Source organism: Microtus ochrogaster, chromosome 4 (assembly GCF_000317375.1).
Source record: "Microtus ochrogaster isolate Prairie Vole_2 chromosome 4, MicOch1.0, whole genome shotgun sequence".
Taxonomy (NCBI): Eukaryota; Metazoa; Chordata; class Mammalia; order Rodentia; family Cricetidae; genus Microtus; species Microtus ochrogaster.
The window spans coordinates 86347962-86354350 of NC_022011.1; the positions used below are offsets into that span (position 1 = coordinate 86347962).

The following is a 6389-nucleotide window of genomic DNA, read 5'->3' on the forward strand; positions in this document are numbered from 1 at the left end:
GCTGTGCCGTAGCTGTGCTGTGGCTGTGCCATAGCTGTGCCGTGGCTGTGCCATAGCTGTGCCATGGATGTGCCGTGGCTGTGCCGTAGCTGTGCCGTGGCTGTGCCATAGCTGTGCCATGGATGTGCTGTGGCTGTGCCGTAGCTGTGCCGTGGCTGTGCCATAGCTATGCCATGGATGTGCCCTGGCTGTGCCGTGGCTGTGCCATAGCTGAGCCATGGATGTGCCATAGCTGTGCCGTGGCTGTGCCATAGCTGAGCCATGGATGTGCCGTGGCTGTGCTGTGCAGTGCCTGTGCTGTAACTGTGCCTTGGCTGTATAGCTATGCCATAGCTATGCCGTGGCTGTGCCATAGCTGTGCGGGGCTGTGCCGTAGCTTTACCATAGCTATGCCATAGCTGACCGTTCTGGTCATCTTGGCCTGAAGATAAACTCTTCCCATGGTTCCTTCCCTTGGGCTCCTTCACTCAGCCTGCCCTGGTCTCTGTTCAAAATTATGTCTGCCTTCTCTGAAGCACTGTGTACAATGGCCTCTGTCCCCAGGGGTCCCGTTTTGGTAACACACATATACTTCATGTGTGTCTTCTTGACTGGATGCCAATAGGTTTTTGCAGTTCTGTGACAGGTTGATGTGTCTCTGTCTGGCCTTGAGGTCATGGCCATTTTCCACACATTCAATAAGTTAAAAAAAAAAAAACAAAGAAAACTGCAGGGAAAGTGAAGCCTGATTGAAGAGAGAGAGAGAGAGAGAGAGAGAGAGAGAGAGAGAGAGAGAGAGAGAGAGGGAGGGAGGGAGGGAGAGAGAGAGGAAATTCCTCTTGAACATACTGGAACAAAAGAAAGTCCATGACATGAAGTCACCTGCTTCCTTGCCACCAATGCAAGTTGAGCTGAAAGAGGAGAAGAACCGATAGCTAGCCATCAAACAGAACAACTCAGACAAGCAACCCAGCTCTCCACCTCCTACAGCTATAGCAAGCTGTTGAACATCTCTGTGCCCAGGTTTGATTCTGCAAAATGGGGGCAATGATAGATCAGTGTACACCCTAGAGGGTGATCCCTAAGTCCATCAAGAGCTATGTAAAGGAGAGTGTTTCCTCCGATTCCTAAGGAGCCTGTAATATAGCTCCACTCCAGCCATGTTTCCTGCTCTCCTCCCCTCTGGCCCACCTCTCCTCCAGCCACACTGTCCTTTCCTGTTCAGCACTGTGTTCTTTGTAGGGTCCGCTTAGCTCCCCGTCTTCTTAGTCAGTCCTCCCTTGACCCCAGAGCCTGAAAGAGTTCCGGCCACACAGCCTTTCTCTACCATATCCCACACAGTAGCTCCTGCTCCGAAGGACAGCTCACTTGCAGATTGATTTCTTGGTTGGCTCTCCCTACCAGAATGCAAACAGCATGGGGACAGACATGACATTAGATGCTTGGGATCTCCTGCTTAACAAAACATTGAGCGTGATTTTGGAATGGACAAATGCAGAAGAGGCCCAAGTTCTGTCCACAGTTCATTAACATCTGTAGCACCAACCAAGATAGCGCTAGCCAGTGTAAACAAAAACTGTGTGGAGGATAAGCATCATCTTGATTAACTCTTAGTCTGAGAAATATGAAGAATGAATATTTATGTGAAGAATTTATATGAAGGAAGTCACATGCATGGGATTGAAGCAGATAATAAAGTTACACAGAAGCAAAATATTCAGCTGAGATGAAACTAATATGTTTAGCCATGATAAGACAGAATGAAAAGTGGTACCCTCCTTCATGCAGGGCTAGAAACGGAGCTAATAGATGCTCGCAGCATACAGCTCCTAAATGGAATTTTAACAAGCAAGAAAGGCAAATGAATATTTCACAAGGTAGCCTGGTCCTGCTGTGCGTTTCATGTCTTGAGCTCTGAAGTTGGAGCCGTGCTTGGAAAAAGAAATGGCGATCGTTGCTTTTACTCATCATTGCCACTTAGATTTCAGACCTGGCACTTCCAACCACTGCAGCATCCTGTGCCTTAATACCAAACAGTTCGTGGTAGCAGGCCACCTTTTGGTTAAGAATGATGCCAAGCAAAACCCAGGAAGAGAAAAGGGGCCCAGAAGCCAAGGCTTTCAGCCTGACTGTGATTCTCAAACTGGTTGCTATCACACTCTATTGACAGAAACTTATTGTATCATAATTGCATGCAAAGGAATGCATGAAAATATCATAATATAAGGTCCCTTGCTCATGTGACAGATGCTACCATCTGGAAAGATAAAAAGCCACTCAATGATCAGAATTATCTTTAGGTTGTAGATCAGATTTAGAAGAAGCAAGGAAATATGGGCATTACTATGATTTATTCTGTGAGGCGGCTTGAAGTTCAAGCCTATTTGATGCCAGGATAGAAAAACAGTGTGACTCTGTCCCCCATTCCTTATAGAAGAGTAACGACAAACATCTCAATTCACCCCGCACACTTAATTTCAAATAAACATTGACAGGTCCAAAAGAAACTCAGCACAAATGGCTCACAGAGGTGCCCCTTAGCACATCAAGGCACATGTTGGCCTCCAGGCTCACAGGGTACCTGAGGCTCCTCAGCTCCTCTCACCCCACCCCTGCCCTCAACCTCTCCAGCTCAGGGCTTCCCCTCACCCAGTCTCTGATTCCTGTATCACCTATCATTTCAGCCATGGGCTCTCTTGCTCCTCTCTGCGTCTTCATTGCTTCCTCTCTCTTCCTCTCTCGCTCTCCTATCTCTCCCTCTCATGGCCCAGTCCAGTTTGCTGATCATGTTTAGTCTACTGCTTCTCTCCTTGCTCTGGACTCTTCCGGATGCCATTGGCTGTGCTCTTCCTCATGTCTACAATAAAAACTTTCTCCTCAACCATGCTTGGAGTTTTCATGGTCTCATCTCATTCAGATGTAAGTTTCCGAGTTTGGATTTTTTTTTCTATTATTAACAGTAAAAATATTAACTAATAGAGGCTTTTAAAGCCCTACCTGCTAATATTCCAATTCTAAATTCCACCTTTGTTATCGGAATAGAAATACTTAACTCCTCTAATTCAACCGTAGCCTTCCTGTTTAATCTAAATGAGTACCACTATTTGGAATGTCTCACCCTGCTGTGATCATTTGACACAATCGCGTGGTTCTTTGTATAGATTTTTAACCCTAAAGTAAATTAGGTATTGGGTGTTTCCTATGTGCAAGGAGTGGTGTTGCATTATTTAATCACAAATATTAAATGAGAATTTCAATTTGATGGAGGAGGACAGAGAATCAGATTTAGGATTAAAAGTCACTATTCTGGAACTCTCAGTGCACACAGTCAAACTCCTTGGATGTGGAATCAAATGTCATCCGATCAATGACATTTTGGGATGTCCGCTAACAGGAACCTTGGTGTTTTGTGACCTGGTGGCACAGCTGGCATCTCACAGTCTAGGAACCACTGTGACAGTCCATATAGACACTTAGAGAAGTTCAAATGGCTCTTTGCTGTCCTGGCTGCCACGCTAAACTCTACCTTCACTGCAGCTAGCTGTGGCAGGAAAGTTCCTTCTTGGAAAACTTCTCTTCTTCCCTTTGATGGGAATTGAGCGTTTGGAGATGGATCGGATGAAGAAACAGGAACAAGTTCCAGACAGAATATATGGGATTGGGGTCAGCAGCCACGCTGTCCTCTGGCTTGCAAGGGAAATGCTAATATGTCTGTAATTTTTTTCTTAATGGATTTCTACTTTGCATCAACTTTCTGAATCAAAAATATTTTGCCAAGAAACAATTTCCCTTTTCTGTCAGTTCCCCCACCACATGGACGTGGCATTGATTTGTACAATTATGAAATCTTGGGGCAAGCAGTATCTTGATACTATTATGAAGCAAACTGATACTTCTGAGATGCTGACAGACACATACTCTAATTTTTTAAAATCTAATTACTTAGTTATTAATTTAATTTTCTTGCAACAGTTCTAATTAGTGTTTATTTTATTTTTTCCATTAAGAGCCAAACTGCCTCTTGAAAAGACAAAATGATAGACTCCTCTTTGGAAAACGGGGTGAGTATAAAAATCATGACAAGAAAGAACATGGAGACAAAAGAATTGGACTAGATGAACAAAGAAATATGCAAGCTTACAAAAACATGACCCAAAACAGAAGGGGGAGAAGAAGGGAGAGGAGTGGGGGAGAAAGAGAAAATAAGAGCATTTCAATCGAAACTCTCGCTATCAAAATCAAAGCATTTCACATAGAGCAAACAGGATACAGTTTACCAGTAAAAACTTGTGACCACATTTCTGTCTCTACGAGTAGAGCCTGAAGCTGAACCAAAAAACTCAGTTTCTGGGTAAGAAGCAGGAATTAAACTTCTCACTGGGCCTTAAGTGGCTGAGAGAAGACAAATGTGTGACCCAGAGAAGGGAAGCAAAAACAAAAGGCTTGCGATGGCACCAGCTAAATAAGAGAAGCCAGCATCTAGAATTTGTGAGCCAGAGTACCTGGTAGGAAGCAGCAACCTAAACCAGAACTCCAGGGATCAGAGAGTGGGTGGGGGCTTTGGCTGCATCCTCATTTGCACACACATGGGGACTCTCCCTTTGGCCAGAGAGAACAACACAGACAGACTGACCAGGAGAATGACACTGGCCAGGGCTGTGAGATCCAATGATAATAACAGGCCTCACCACGTACGCCAGTCATCATATGACTGCCCCAGTCCAATATCTAAGTATCTTGTATCTTATAGACAGACAGTCGTCTGCCTGGCTCAAGACATTTGGAAGGAACAGGCATGGATCAGGAGGGGAAAAGGAGGGAGCAGCTGCAGTAGGTACATGGGTCCACGCTGGGTATGCCTGGGCCCTCTAGTCTAATGGAAAATAGCTTCACCTGGCATCTGGCTCAACACCCAAGTCGGGAGCCGCAGCAGCTAGAGTTGTTGGTAGTTGTTCCACAGAGGAGAAGCCTTTGCCCTTGTTGTGGCCTTCGGTTTCTGGCTCTTTCTGGGAGACCTTGGATTATTTCTAATCTCAGTTTTGCATGGTCCCATAGCAACCATCTAAGTACCCGAATCAAATGTCTCTGTCCAGTTCAGATCGTCTTCTGGGAAGAAAATTCCCTATACCTAGACATCCATGGCCATACTTTAAAACACACCTAAGAGTGAAATGGGGCTCAAGGGCAATGAAACCATGTTTACCGCTTCTACCTACTTCATTCCTCAAACTGTATTTTTTTTTTTTTTTGAGTTTCAAGGAAATTATAGAAAACTACGGCAAACGAGAACAGGGTTTAACCTTCTTGGACAGATCTATTTCCTCTCATTCTGTTAAGCGTAAGTGCTGCTGATTAAACGTAGATGCAATCTTCCTGGCTGATACTTGCTCCAGGAAAGGCCGTCACCTCCCTATCTTCAAGTCTCCCTACTTCCCACACACCCTCTCTTTCTCTTTCCCACTGTCCCCTTGTCTCCTTCATGCCCAGCCAATTCTCAGCCCAGCCTGGTGCGCCCAACTGAGCATGCTCGTGGAAGTCAATGATCCTGGCACCTTGCCCAAGAGCATGGAGAAAAGAGCCTGGGCACTTGGATTCCAAAGCTCCCTTTGTCACAAACTGGCTCTGCCATCCTGTTTGCCAGTCACTTAAGCCCTCTGTATCACAGTTCCCCTGTCCGTGGAAGGAAAACATTCTTAGTATGTGTTTCATGGAGTCACTGTGTGGATTAGTGAGATAATGTCCCCAAAGCCCTTGGCACAGTGCCAAGCACATAGCAGGCTCTCACTAAATGTGAGCTTTGGTTATTAATAGTTACCTTTTATTTGGGGCTTTGTTCAGTGAAATAGCCAAGTAAAAAGGAAATGAGAATTCTGGTAGATTTTTTTGTTGTTATTGTCTGTTTGTTTTTTGTTTTGTTTTGTTTTCTGGAAAGAGAAAACAGAGAAGGCCATGAACTGAGGGAGGGAGAAGCTGAAGGAGAGAGGAGAGGCTGGGGAGGGAGGAGAAGCTGAAGGAGGAAGGAAGAGACTGGGGGAAGGAGGAGAAGCTGAAGGAGGAAGGAAGAGACTGGGGGAGGGGGGAGAAGCTGAAGGAGAGAGGAGAGGCTGGGGGAGGGGGGAGAAGCTGAAGGAGAGAGGAGAGACTGGGGGAGGGAGGAGAAGCTGAGGGAGGGAGGAGAGACTGGGGAGGGAGGAGAAGCTGAAGGAGGAAGGAAGAGACTGGGGAGGGGGGAGAAGCTGAAGGAGAGAGGAGAGACTGGGGGAGGGAGGAGAAGCTGAGGGAGGGAGGAAGAGACTGGGGGAGGGAGGAGAAGCTGAAGGAGGAAGGAAGAGACTGGGGGAGGGAGGAGAAGCTGAAGGAGGAAGGAAGAGACTGGGGGAGGGGGGAGAAGCTGAAGGAGGAAGGAAGAG

At 46.2% G+C, this 6389-nt stretch overlaps 1 protein-coding gene across 2 annotated transcripts in view; it reads right to left on the reverse strand.

Moving 5' to 3' along the window:
- Positions 1-6389, reverse strand: part of Ccdc141 (coiled-coil domain containing 141) — a 152643-nt gene that overhangs the window by 64062 nt on the left and 82192 nt on the right. The window lies entirely within an intron of this gene.